The sequence below is a fragment of the Papaver somniferum genome, chromosome 5, assembly GCF_003573695.1.
Source record: "Papaver somniferum cultivar HN1 chromosome 5, ASM357369v1, whole genome shotgun sequence".
Lineage (NCBI taxonomy): Eukaryota > Viridiplantae > Streptophyta > Magnoliopsida > Ranunculales > Papaveraceae > Papaver > Papaver somniferum.
The window spans coordinates 200,111,000-200,126,653 of record NC_039362.1 but is presented as its reverse complement, the minus strand read 5'-3'; the positions used below and the strand labels follow the sequence as shown (position 1 = coordinate 200,126,653).

At 35.6% G+C, this 15,654-nt stretch overlaps 1 pseudogene; it reads right to left on the bottom strand.

The window, feature by feature from the left end:
- Window positions 1-2,693: 2,693 nt before the first annotated feature.
- Window positions 2,694-5,716, bottom strand: LOC113284262 (annotated as a pseudogene).
- Window positions 5,717-15,654: the final 9,938 nt, after the last annotated feature.

The window sequence follows — 15,654 nt, the reverse complement described above, 5'->3', positions numbered from 1 at the left end:
TTAAACTCCCTGTTAATCGTAAAACATAGAGTCATATGGAGTTTATAATTTGGGGGAATTTGTGGGAGTTTGAGGGAGTTTCATGATGTTTTTGTGGTTGGACAAAATCTCTCAAAAAACAAGAAATTTCTAAGGAATTTGGGTTAAACCCCCAAATTGCCTAGACTCTCTCGCACTCCCTCTAAATCCCTAAAGATTTAATTACAATAAAATCTCTCAAACTCTCCCACGACTAACCCTAAGAAATTCAACAAAAAAAACATATTCTAAAGAACATGCCCTCTCTCTGCTACGGTTTAAGTTGCTTTGGTTGTTCATCACCAAGTTGATTCTGGTTTGAGCTATGAGGATTTAAGTCCTTAAACATCAATTGAAGTTGGTCCTGATCTAAAGTATTCAGGTATTCACTCTATGTTGTGCATAGGTTTTCTTATACTATATATTATTTTAGATCTAAATATCGATCGAAGTTTGACCTTTGGTGTTTTTATCCGTGGTTTGAGCATCAGGGTTCGATGCTAACGATTTAGATTTCTTTGATTTAGCTCGATTTGTTTCAGTTTATTCAAATCAGATCTCACAAGTTTCTTATTTATTTATTTTTTTGATGCCTATTAGTTTTCTTTTTCTTCCGAAATTTGGTCTTTCTTTGTTCACCTGCGTTTTGAATAACCTTTCTCTTTTAATGTTAAAAAAACCGAAACTGAGATCGTTCCTTTTGTTTTTGGTTTGGTGGCACTGTTTTACGTTTGTGTTCTTTTTTTCATGCAGTAGTTAATTTGGTCTTGAAATTTTGGTTGAGTGAATTCTGTGATGCGATCATAATTTTTTTTCCTTTTATTTTTTGTTTTTGTTTTATAGTTTAGCACTATAAACATGAACAAAAGCTAATTAACTTAGGGATCGAATTAGCCAACTTTCTTGTCTTGGCCAGAATTGATTGAAGTGATTTTTGCAGTTAGGGGTTCTTCTTTGGGTCCTTGACAGCCATATGCTCCTGGATATATAAGGCCAACTGGACACCGTGGAGGAAACCCAAGAGCTCACTTGAAGAAGTTAGAAGAGCAGCTCTTGGGTCTTCTGTTATGATCTCCAGCCACAGATCATGACAGAAGATCCAAGGATGCTGGCAATTGCACTACACCCATTTTGATGCCAGCATCCACATTTACTTCCTCGCTACGATGTTTTTCTTTTTAACCTCTTCTGGGTCGTTGTAGGTTCAGGTGGGGAGAAAAGTTGCACCAAAGAAATGAACTTATTTTGTTTCAACATTGCTAAAGGCAGGTGCTATATTGCTAAGACGGGTAAGAGTAGAGTATTGCATATGGATTGGTATTTGGTACCCACCTTAAGCAAATCGTGCTTCTTTGATATGAGTCTGATTTATAAGGAGATAGGGAATTCGTTAGTGTTGTCTTAGCTCAAATGGCAGAGCACATGGTTGGTTTTAGCCATGAAGATGTGGGTTCGACTCCTACAGACGACTGTGTATTCCATCGGGTTCGACTCTAAATGTAGACTCCTGAATGTCACCATGCACACAGTATGTTTACAATGTGAACAACACTGAAGAAAAGGTTTTTGAAGCGTTTATTTGAACTTACAAGGTTTTGAAACCAACTTGCCGTTTCTCTTATTTCTGCAGAAAGCCAAATTTAATAGGAGGTGGAGGTTCTCGAGTAAGATCATGATCAGGGTAGTGCTTGTTTTCAAGAACTTGAACTCACAAACACAATTCATCAAGCAGAATTTTAATGTTGCAATTTCTTCAAACCTAGATGCCGTTTAGGGAGACGCATGCTTCCACGATATAAAATGCACAGGCCTTGAGCTGTTATGATTATGCCACCAGTACGTCTTTGCAAGAGATCCATTTGATTCATAGTATCATTTGGAAGCTTAAGAACCTGAATAAGGTACATCACCCATCACTGTAATTAAAACAACATGCAATTGTGTAGTCTTCCCAGCCTGAAAATGAGCTTGCTTTCACACCCCTGTGACTTTTGTTCATCTTATCGACCTCTTTGTAAGGATGTCAGATCCATCTTTTTGGCCTGAGCAGTTGAGCTGCAGTAAGACTCCCAAGTCGTCTTCTCTTATTTTTTCTCTATTTCCTTGGTGTTCACCTTATTATAATTAGCTTGAGTATTTACACCTAGGAAGTGTTGTAGAGCATATTTCTAGAAACTATAAGGTTACAATGTATCCAGCGAACTTTGAGATTAAGGATTATAAATATGAGGACAACCCCTTCATGATCTTGTGATATGTCAGGACTACTAGTTAAGTTAAAACTGCACCTCCATAAGGTACAACTCCGACAAATTAAAAACATCTCACTCAGTTACATAGGACCATAGGGTCTTCATGACTAGACTAGAAATTGAACCCTTAAATACACTATACATATAAGTTTCATATGCCTTAAAATATATTTCATGTCAGATCATCATCGCCATCAGCAAGCAAAAAGTAATGATGTGCTAGGCTTTCACTTCACGGCTAAAACGTTCTCTAATTCTCAAGCTTTCCACAGAAGTACATTGGACTTCAAAGCTCATTCTGAAAATAAAATAAAATAGTGCACTACAAATGAGTTCTCTCCACACTGTCAACCCAAGTAAGCAAAAGAACAAAGAGAAATCCAAGGGGCATGGCAAAGCTACTCAACCTCTACAATATATATTCTACTCACCGAGGTAATAATAAGACCCAGAAGCTTTTTGTTCCTTATCTTGAGTAGATTCCAACTTGTTAATCCAAGGCCTGAAGTTGGTCGAGTCCCACCTAAGCGTAATATCCAATTGCTGTACATATTCAGACAAACCAAATACGCGCGGATGAGTAAAAACTATAATGGTCAGACCAACCAAATACGCGCGGATGAGTAAAAACTATAATGCAAGATGAGAATTATTCTACACTTCAAAAAAGGAGAAAATAAATTTGAATTCATAAATTTGGCTAGACAAATTGTATGCCGTGACACAGTCCCAAACAAAGCCTGATTACTTGCCCTATTGTGTGCTCGGAAAAAGCATCTTCTATCTGGGTCCAAAGAAGAGGGGAGAAAACAAACTAAAATACACATGGGAAGAATCAGAAGAATGTATCCAGTGTTACTAACTGCTGTGCAAAGGTTAAACACTCTCTTGTTTCTCTTTCAATCTAGAACATCAAGTTCTTTTACTGAGGTGATACTTCTCTAAATTGAAAATACAGATAAACATTTTACGGGTTTGTAAAAAGAAACTATGATGACAAGGTCGATTCAAACTGCCAAACGTGAATTGATTAGCTAAAACTCCAACTTACAGATAGGAAAAAGCTCATTCCTGACAACAGAGACTGAGGAGCATTCGCAGTACAATCAACAGATTGTCTCCCCTCACACACAATCACCCTATCAGCAAGATAAGTCGCCATAGTAATATCATGCTCGACAACAAAAGCAGTCTTGTTCCCATGGTGGATAAACCTCTTAATGACTTTTGAGGTAGCAAGACGCTGCTCAGAATCAAGATACGCACTTGGCTCGTCTATCAGATATACATCGGCAGGCTGCATCAAACATACACCAATTGTATATAAGTAATAAATCAAATGCTTTAATCCCATCCAGGTCATGATATCCATACCCATCAGTCACAGTATGACTTGTTTGAAATTGTGTTATGACTACAAAATCAACAGGTAACTGAAGATCAAAGGCATATATAAAATCTTTGAAGCTCTCAGCTTTTTGATATTTAAATGCTCAGAGATTAGTGAAATGCAAAGTGCAAACCTTCCCTAGGCAAAGACATAATGCAACTCTTTGGAGCTCTCCACAAGAGAGTTTCACAACCAGCTTATCCATCAATTGTTCAATTTGGAGTGGTTCCATGACATCTGACACAAACTGAGGTTGCTTGCATGAGTCATGAATTTTTGTGTACAGCAAGGCTCTAACAGTAGAAGGAAATACTGCATGCAAATTTGTGCCTTGTAAGACACATTAAATTCAGGCATTCCCGTATTTGAACTCTCCACCTCGTCACGCTTCAACAATCCAGCCTGCCATTTTAACAGAGGAATAGCATGCGATTTAATGTAAGATGTACATCTCCACAGTCTAGACATGGAACAATTGAAACTAAAAACAGTAGAACGGAGGAATCTAGAAAGGTCTACCAGCAAGCGAAGAAATGTTGTCTTCCCTGTCCCATTTTCACCAAGCATAACGACAACCTGAGAATCAGTGAATTCTCCCTCCATGACACGAAGCTTAAATTTTCCTCGAGTTATCCTGATTGTGGGGTACTTAAACCCTGCAGGAGACTGCATTTCTGCACTTGTTTGTGGGGTCTCAGCAACCTGAAAAACAAGTAAACTATGATGACAAGGGAAAAAACTAGGGCCCGCAACTTTATACCAAAGGAAATTGTTTTGTTACCTTAAAATCAAGTGACATGGGACGAGGTTTTGTAGTCTTGGGAGGGAGAGATCCATCCATGTAAACATTAATTCCATCAGTAACAGTACAGGGATCGGATACAAATCCATGAGTTCCAGGTACCCCGTACAAGCAGCAAATGATGTCAGATAAGTACCCTAAAACACTAAGGTCATGATCTGCAACAACCATGCACCTGAAGAAGGAAACAATGCATGATTAAGAGTTCCACCTCATGTCAAGAAGGAACACAATGCATGAGAGAGGATAATAGAAGAGACCTCCTTGGGGAGCACAATGATCGGATGAGCCGAGCAGCTTTATGCCTCTGTTTTACATCAAGATAGGTGGATGGCTCGTCAAACATATAAGCGTCTGCATCACGCATGGCAATCACAGCGATGGCAAACCTTTGCAGCTCCCCACCTGATAAATCACTCACATTTCGATCCAGTAGCTGATTAAGCTCAAGATCTCGACAAATTTCGGCTTTCACACCTCTCTCATCATGTAGGTCCAACAGTTTTCCAACATTCCCAACAAATAATTTTGGAATTTCATTCAGATTCTGAGTCTTAATTACTGCCTGTTGAAGAAACCAGAAAGAAGAAAACACTTAAATATTTCATGAGAAAGACTATAAAACTTTACAAAAATAAACAAATGAATCATCGAAATGAAAAATAACCCGCAGCTGGTAATCCAAGATATAGAAGAAATATTTCTGAAGCTTAGATTCTGCGAAAAACTTCAATATTTCCTCCCAGGCAGGTGGGTTCTAGCAAATATCAAATTTTATTAGTTAGTATTTTCATGACGGTGTAGAATTGAAGTCAATTAAACTTACACTTACCTTGTATCTGCCCAAATTAGGTGTCAACGTCCCTGCCAACAATTTAAGAGCGGTGGACTTCCCGACTCCATTTGCTCCAACTAAACCTATAACTTTTCCAGGTTCGGGAACAGGTAACCTGGAAAGAAAATTACAAAATTTTGAGCCTTTTACGTATCTATAATAGAAGATGAAAGATAATTTCTTAAACCTAAATTCCAAATTTCAATCATATAAAGAGAAAAAAAAATTAACAACCACTAGGTTTAGGACGAAACCTGTGCAACTGAAAAGTATCGTTATCGTAAGTATGGATTAGAGTTTTTTCATCAAATTCTTCTTCAGCCATGTTTCGACAAGAGTGAGGAGGCGGGGATTGATTGTCCAGAGAGAACGAAGAAGAGTTTCCAGTGGCAATTGTGGGATCTTCTATGGAAAGAGAAGGGAAGTTTCAATTTTTTTTATTAAATAAATCTCTCGAGTCCAAAATCCAAATCCCATGTTAGAAAAATTGACTCTGGGCCAAGTTCATAAACGTCCGCTCACCAGGCAGTGACCCTGGGCCAAGTTCATAAACGTCCGCTCAATCGAGTGCGATTGCGATAGCTTTTTTTTCAACCTTGGTATAGGGGCGGCATGATTTAGTAGAGGGGCGGGCACTGTGATAGTAATGTCTCGTTAGTTGGTTAAGGGTTGTCCTAAAGAGATTGTAAATTGACTAGATTACCCTTTTCACCTTAAATCAGCCAAAATCAAATCAATTTTTTTAAACCTAATGAATCAGGAAAAATCAAATCAGTTTTTTTTTTCATGTTGTTCTTCATCTTCTCTTCTCCTCCATCAACTGTAACCTCCATTAAAACTGGAAATTTCATCGTCTTCGATCAATCAGCGACTCGAAAATTAATCAAGTGGAATGACTTATATGAGGTATATTATGAAAAACCCAGTTAGGGTTTAGTTTATTTTGTTCGATTTAAGTAAAATTTCTATCAGAAATTAGGGTTTTAGGTGAAAATTGAAATTCAAATTTCTGGGTTTATGTGAGTTACGGTTGATTTTAACTCTATTGCGAACCGTAACTGGAGAATTTGATGTTGTTACGGTTGGTAATAGTTCAATTACCAACCGTATGTTCTTATATCTGAAAATTTTCTTCAGTTACGGTTGGTAACCATTTTTATTTACCAACCGTAACTGTATCGAGCATTTGGTTACCAACCGTAACTGGTTTTACAATAGGGTTTTCCCCCAAATTTAACCAGTTACGGTTGGTAGTTCATCTTTTACGAACCGTAACTATGAATTACGGTTGGTTACGAGCGAAATGCCAACCGTAATTAGCTCTGAAAATGTAAGAAATTGAATTTTTTTACGTATTTGAGCAACAAAAAGCTAGTTGGGACTAATTTAGAAGTATACCTGGTCATTTTCAGGCATTGGGTTTTCACTTTGTTGGTTAATTTCTTCAATTGATTGAGATTGACCTTCACTTTGGGTTAAAACTTCTCTACCATCTCCAATTTTTTTTTAAACTCTAAAATATGATTTTGTTTTGATTTTGATCTAATATAAGTGAACTTAATCATTAACATTAAACTTGATTATCATCACTAAACTAGATTATCAATTATTAGGGTTAATTTGTCATTTCCATTTTTTTTATAAGGGACACCTTGAATGATCATGTAATGACCCTTTTTGTCTTATTAGAATGTTGCCCCTCTACTAAACCATGTCTCCCCTATACCAAGGTTGTTTTTTTTCTTCTTCATACAGTAAAAACTCCATATATTAATATAACCTTGGGATTTTACAAAATTATTAATATATTGAGTTTATTAATATAAGGAGGTATACCAAAAAAAAATGCTCGACAAGGAGTTTTAAACATGTTCGAGAAGTTGGAAATATTTTGGATTCAACAAGAAGGTGCATATAGTAACGAGGTCTTACGCATACGCAAATCAAAATATGCGATAACAATCCAAAAAATTACATTCTTTTCTCAAACAACTATACATACAAATTTTTCTTAATCTTAAATTTTAATGTAAGAAGATCTATAATTTTCCGATTATATAAATTATATTAATATATGGAGGTAAATTCCTTATGGTGGGACTAGAAAAATCTATTAATATTAAAATGTGGAGTTTATTACTATTTACAACTAGCCCAAATTGGGACCATAATTTTTTATTAATATATGGAGTTTTTACTGTAATTAAACAAGACTATCATTCGTTAGGGAAAATAATTTTTTCTAGAAACTGGATGGTAGCCAACCATCATGCGGTCTGATGGTTGGTATGCTTCCTCCTACTGCGGAGGTAGGGGTTCTAACCCCGTAATTATCCGAAATAACTCCTTATAAGGAGTTAAGGATGTAGCCCAAGACCACTGTTCCAAGCTATCCAAAAAAAAAAGGGATGGTAACCTTGCAACAAATTGCGCTCCAATGCCTTTTTGGATAGCTAAACCTCCTGAAATAAAAAGAAATTTGCGAACCTTAATAGTAACATCGTGCCTAGTATGAAATTTTCTCAATCTTAACAAAAAATCTATAGTTTAATTTCCAAGCTCACCCAAGGTAGTAAACGCCAAAATACCAGAACCATATTCATTGACTCTACGACGCCCATATATCCCATGAATTAAGGGTGTACTGGTCTTTCTCTTCCCTCTGTATTACCTTGATTGAGAGTACCGATGCCCGAGCTCATTTCAAGAAGGAGGATGAGGAATACACAATGGATGAGTTCACTATTTGTATGTCATATTCAAATGCAAACTCTTAACTAAGCGCGGTGTAGTTCCCTAGTAGACGTGTGAACAACTAGGAATTGCGTTCTCTTTCTCTTCGCGACTCTAAGTACACGACCTTCTAATTCAAGTGAGGGAAGAAGCAACATACCCAGTTATTGTAATAATTAACAAATCCACTTTGAAGTTGACTGATTCACTCTGCCAATCGTCTGAATGTGTACGAGATACCATAAGGACCCAAGATCTCAAGTCTAAAGCTTCGTATGAGACTTCATATCATAAACGCATGAAGGATCTGACTAGAAAGTCATTCAATACTTGCAGTCCTGTTCTCGTTGCATCTCTTCACCAGAGCTTATACTACGAGTAGAACGCCTCAAACCAGTACTCTGCCCTGTTCCTAGGATTCGGTCTGAATTAACAGGTTCCTCAGCTGAATTGTGGATGTCCTTAAAAGGGATGGTGATACTGGACTAAGCACTGGCTAAATGGGGTTCTACCGGGAAACCAAAGATTTTGAGTTTTCGCCATTGGTTACTGGTCGAGCAGCTGGAATGGAATGGGATAAAAATTTATCGTCAAGTAAAGGGATGCATATATCTTGATCTTCCTCCTAATTATAGACAAGAATGTCTGCAGGTCTAAAATCACAACCATCGCGAGACAAGAAACCCATAGATGTTTCAACTTTTGTATGAACACCTGCCCTATAAAAACTATCTGCAAAGGTATATTATTCTTATCCTGACAATATGAACATACATATTAGTATCAAACACGTACGGTAGTTAAATAGTTCATATGATAATGCTTTGTATCATGATCAATCAACTGACTTACCTTAATTTTACTTATTTCTTGAAACAAGTTTATTATTAGCATTATCATCTAAGTTAGGTATCGATATTTCTTTCCAAATATGAATGTTATGGCCATCTTCAATTTCCCAACGTATTTTTTTCTTGTTATCTCAGGTCCTTGAGAAATCTTTTTTCATACCCTTGATCTAGAACTAACACTACTAGAGTGAATGAGATCAATTACTATTATGGAAATACTTAATTTTTAGTAGTTTAACACAAAGAGTATCTAGAGATGTTACCATCCGCCAAGCTAGTTTAGTCAAAAGAGCTTGATTGAGCAACAATTTTACATTTTTTGAAGTAAAGATCTTTCTTATTATTTTGTTTGTTCCCCCAAAACCTCATTTCTATATAATCAATGTTGTCTTGGCGTAAGGAAAACAACCATTTGGTGAGAGGCTAAAGATCCCAAAATAGACTGAGTAAGTATGTTTCTCTCAGCTTGATTCAAAAATTTTGGTTTTTCAATTAGCTAGCTTACCCTAAAAAATATTGAAAAAGTGGGGGTCTAACAACCACACCCAATATTTTGTTTGGCAATCTGAATAGACAAACTCCAATATACTTTCAAAAGAGTCAAAAAGACAGTTAGACTCAATCTAGAGAAAAGTATATCAAAGAGTTTTATATCTTTATCTCTCAATTCAATCTGCAATCAGCAAATAGGAATTTGCGAGCCCGATTGAATATAAGAGAAATAACTTGAACAGTACCAAAGACCAATGTTCAAGGATCAATCAATTTCAATCAACAACCAAAGGTTGGATTTACCAATCCTGTGATATTCAATTATATAACAAAGTATAATGCAGAAAGAAATAACACAGACACGAGAATTTTGTTAACGATGAAAACTGCAATTGCAGAAAAATCCCGGGACCTAGTCCAGATTTGAACACCACACTGTATTAAGCCGCTACAGACACTAGCATACTACTAATGAATTTCGGACTTGATTGCAGTTGAACGCTAATCAATCTCATACTGATTCAAGGTATAGTTGCGCTTCTTACGTCTCTGATCCCAGTAGGATACTACGCTTTGATTCCCTTAGATGATCTCATACACAACCAAGAGTTGCTACGACTCAAAGTCGAAGACTTGATAAACAAATATGTCTCACACAAAAAAGTCTATATGAATAGATAAATCTGTCTCCCACAGAAATACTTACGAGTTTGTTCCTTCTTTTGATAAATCAAGGTGAACAGGAACCAATTGATATACCGGAATTATATTCCCGATGAACATCCTAGAAATATCAATCACCTCACAATAATCTTACTCGTACGGTAGCGAAATAAGATATTGCGGAATCACAAACGATGAGACGAAGGTGTTTCTGACTACTTTTTATCTTGCTTATCGGAGATTAAATCTCAAGCCAATATTAGAGAAGATAGTACTAAAATATGATAGAAACAACAAGATCATATCACACAACTACATAAAAAATAGTTGGGTCTGGATTCACAATCCCAATGAAGTCTCTAAGTCATTCACCTACAGGGTTTTGTGAAAAACCTAAGGTTAAAGGAGAACCGACTCTAGCTTATATAACTAGTATCACACAGGAGGTGTGGGGATTAGGTTTCCCATTTCCTAGAGTTCTCATTTATATAGTTTTCAAATAAGGGTTTCCAATCTAAGTTACCTTGGCAACAAAGCTTTCAATGTTCACCGTTAGATGAAAACCTGATTAGATTCAAGCTAATATCTTTCAACCGTTAGATCGAACTTAGCTTTGTATACACAAGTGAAATGTACCTTCATTTAGGTTTAGTAATCGTACCTAAAGTGTACACCATGTTGTCTCAATCGTACTTAATCGAGGTTAGCTATATGAAGACTCTCATATCAACCTTATTCATCTTAACCATAACTAATTAAAGTGACTCAAATGAAACTAGTTAAAGAGTTTTTCAATTGCTATATTCTTGTAGAAGTATACAAGAACACAATTCAAGCAAAATCAGTTTGATTCACTCGAATCAATTCATGAACATTATAGCCACGGTTTGCAAAGAATGCATTCCTTAATATATAAATATATTAGTTCATGAGCCAACCGATTTTAGAACTTTAACCACTCAAGTATGCAAACGGGTACGCATACTTAAGTAGCTGGTCTGAGTTTAGGTTCGCTAGTATGCAAACGGGTACGCGTACTTAGTACGCTTCCAAAACCCATCAGAAATTCCCAGACATATACCTTACGCGAGTATGCGTACTGGTATGTGTACTTGGTACATGGAATTTCACAACTTCAATTACGCATACGGGTATGTATACTTTAGTTCCGTTCATGGATCACATACATGCAAGAACGCACACTATGTTTATAATCCAATAATGGTTAAGTATTCTGAACTCTTATTTAAATCATTGGAACTTTCTTAGAGGATGACAATAGCCGTTTTCACACATTGTTAGCATCAAAGCAATTTTCAAGTTATTGAAATAATCATAATGAAAGGTTCAAATCTACACCAAATAATTGTATCACACAAACCATGTAAGATATTACTCGGCGATTTTCACATGATCATCTTTTGAATTTCGTCAAGAATATATGATGAACTTGGTTGAAGAGAAAGCTTACCAACACATATTTTTAAAAATATGTAAGCGAGTTAAACTCAGCTCAAAATCTCAAATGTGTATAATAGAAAACTATATCGTAACATGACTTATGTCTCAATATATGAGATAAAGTAGAAATAGACTTTCCAAGTGATAGATGAGTTTCAGTCTCCACATACCTTTTGTTGATGAAGTTCCATAAGCTCTCCTTAGTAGTTCTTCGTTTTCAATTGATGAACGTCGTGAAGTCTAATCCTCAACTACACAATCTATCCTAGTCTGAGACATCTATAAGTAGACTAGAAATCAAGACTTATAGTTTTGATCACTAACATTGACAAACAAGATTGAGATGACAACACTTGCGAGTTCGACCAAGCAGTGTTGTAACAAATATAAATAAGACCTGAAAAATACATCATTTGTTTTGTTGCAACAAAAAGGGAAACCCAAGATACTTGTAATTTAATGTTAATAGGCAAGACATTTGCAATCTGTTGGGAAATCATCAAATCAGATTTTATGAGAATTTTAAATGGCTTCTACACGTATTGTTTTATGAATTGGAGAATCAATTGATGTTTTATTACTATAATTCCTTAAAAAAAAACTCTTGTACTCTTAAAGATTTTATACTTATAAGTCTCACTGATAGCGCCTATAAGAATATCTTTGAGGTGATTGAAGACTGTAATGCCAATACTTGTTTATGATTTACAAGGAGTTTTGTTGCATGATAAGAAAATACCTGATGGTGTTCTTATTGAAAACGCGGGGTACAACAACCACACCCAACTTTTTTATTCGGCAATTTGTATGAACTAAACTCCAATATAATTCCGAGAGCACCAACTTAATGAGTCTCAATCAAAAAAGATACCAAAGAGATTTATTTCTTTATCAACACAATCAGTAAATTAAACAGATATGAATCCGTGAATCTGATTGTTATGAGAATAACTAAAATGGTACCAAAGACCAATATCCGAGTGTCAATCAAGTTTTATCTAACAAACAAGGTCGGATTTATCAACTGTGATTGAACAACGCACATGCAACTTGTGATATTCCAATTATATGAAGAAAATATAATGCAGAAAAGAAGTAACACAGACACCAGAAATTTTGTTAACGAGGAAATCGAAAATGCAGAAAAACCGCGGGACCTAGTCCAGACTTGACGACCACATTGTATTAATCCGCTACAGACTCTAGCCTACTACAAGTTAACTTCGGACTAGAATGTAATTGAGTCGTAACCAAGTCTCACACCGTACAATCGCGTTCCTTACGCGAGACCATGCACACTTGATTCCCTTAGTTGACGTTCTTTACAGCCTAAAAGTTGCTACGACCCAAAGTCGAAGAATTATAAGCAATTTTTTTCCTATATATAAGTATACTTTATTTTTGGTTTCCGTCTTAAGATAAACGTCAAGGTGAATAGGAAACACAACTAATAATCCGTTCTTATACTCCCGAAGAGCAAGCTAAAAATATTAGTCACCTCATAATAACCCAACTGATTAACATAAAAAGTTATTGCAGAATCACAAGAGTCTGAGATGAAGAAACTGTTCTACGGAGATAAATCTCGAGAAGACCTTAGAGAAGATTAAACTCACTGCGATAGAAAAATCAAGATCGGGATACACAACTACAAAGAAAATATTTGGATCTGGATTCACGAATCCCAAGCGAAGTCTTTAAGTCTTTAAACCTAATAATGCTTTTCAAAAGAACTGAAACCTAAGTTAATGGAGAATCGAATCTAGATTGCAACCAGGACACACAAAAGTGTCGGGATTATGTTTCTCATATGTTAGATCTTCTCCTTATATAGTCTTTCAAATCATGGTTGCTTACAATCAAAGATAAGATAAATTATTAACAAAGCAATTAATATTCACCGTTGGATGAACACCTAATTTAAATTCAAGATAAGTTTGCTTAAGAACTAAGCAATCAATCTCCATCGTTAGATGGTTTAGCTTGGTACACGCAAAAATGAAATATAACTATATATATTACGATATGGATGAACCGTACCTAAACGTGTATAACAAGTTGGCTTAGTAATAATTAATCGTAGTTAGTCATATGAACACTTTTAGCTTAGCCTTATTCATCTAACACTTCTAGACTCAATCTGATAGTCAACCAATCATGATAGATGATCAAATATATATAAATGTGTTACAAGAGAGTTGTTCAAATTTTCATCTTATATAAATACTTATGAACCATTTGAAACATATTCGGTTTGGTTTATAAGAGTACAGAGTACATATACAAGAACCAATTCATGAATATAATGCCACATTTTTGAAACCAAGTTCGCATACCTTAATATATTAAATTTCTAGGGACTTTTATTCGCAAACAGAGTTCGCAAACGAACCTGAGTTCTTGAGTATCGACAATAGTTAGCATACGAGTATGTAAAACAAGTTGTCATAATTAACGATTTAGAACCTAACCACTGAGTTCGTAAACAAAGTACGCAAACTACAATTCCGAAGCTTGACTAGTTTTCTCGTTCGCAAATTAACATTGTTCGCAAACACCGTTCGCAAACAAGAGTTCCGAACCTGAACTAGTACTTCACAATTCGCATGCATGGTACGCATATTGTGTTGTATCCAGACATTGGTAGCAGTTATAAGACTCTCGTTAATCGATTTGAAACATCCTTAGAAAACGACAATGGTAATCTTACACATACCACTAGATTCAAGTAATTTTCAAATGATTAATTGATCAATACGAAACATTCCAATTTAACATCAAATGATTGTCTCACACATATCATATAAGATGTTGAAGGTAATTTTCACATGATCAATTTGTGGCACCGTATCGGAATCATTACCAATGGCACGCTGCGCGCCTCAGTGTGAAAAGACGGTGCAAGCCTTGTTATAATTGCTTCTTCAGTCTAAGCTGCGGGTGCTTGGTAACATTACATTACTTAAAAGCCAGTGGATACTAAAGCCATTGAAACAATAGCTACTAAAGAATAAACTAAGCGTCTTTCAAACATTATTAAAATAATGATATTTTAATATTTTCCGTGAGAAGTCCGGATGATCATCTGGCCATTTGACTTTTTGGCTTTTTGGTAGTTCGACCAATATATGAGAAATATGGACAAAAACAAGTTTTTTGCTCAAACAAGGGAGTTTCATGAGATTGGAGACTCTTGACTTAATATTTAGTTTCCAACAAATGAATTGTTCATAACTAAAGTTTCCAAGTAGATGAAGCTTCCTAAGCTTTAAACTCGTATTTCGAGAAATATATAAACGAGATAAACTCGACTCAAAATTTCAACAGTGTATATCACAAAGTCTATATAGCTATACGACTTAGTCTCATTAAAATATATAATTGCGTAGACTTATGAGTAATAGGTAATTTTTAGTCTCCACATATGTTTTGTCGTTGAAGTTTCTCCAAGCTCTTCTTCTTCAATTGGTTAACGTCGTGAATTCTAAAGCTCAACTACATACTTCTATCCTACTCCGAGACATAACTATAAGTAGACTAGAAATCGAGTATATAGTTTTGATCGACTAAACTTGAAAAACAATCTTGAGATAGCCATGCTTACGATTTCGACCGAGCAATACTCTAACAATCTGCCCATTTGTCAATTTTAGTGACAAAAATATCAATACATATAGATTACAAAATAAATACACATTGTAGCTTCTGTTCCATCATGCTTGATTTTCTTGGCTCTTTAACTTCCTTTAATTCTTCGTTACTTCAAGTTCTCCATCGATTCTGAATGTGTTCAATGCAACATCACTGTTATTGAAGATCTGTATCAATAACAGTATGAAAAGAAGTATTCTCAATCATTTTTATTCAATGTCATGGTATTATTCTGTAACTCAAAATCCAGTCGTATCACAACTCTGAAATAATACTACAGTGATATATATCATCCCCCCTAGTCAATACTTCCAGCTTTTGCACAATAGGTAGAACTTATAGAATAGAATCCACTCCCCCTACATAATGATCCGTAAACTATATGTATGTAGTTTGCACTACTAAATAATTCTCCCCCTTTTTGTCGATATAAATTGGCGAAGGTACGAAAACTATGGGATCATTATGAATTCTCAAAAGACAATTCATGACTAAAGAAGCATATC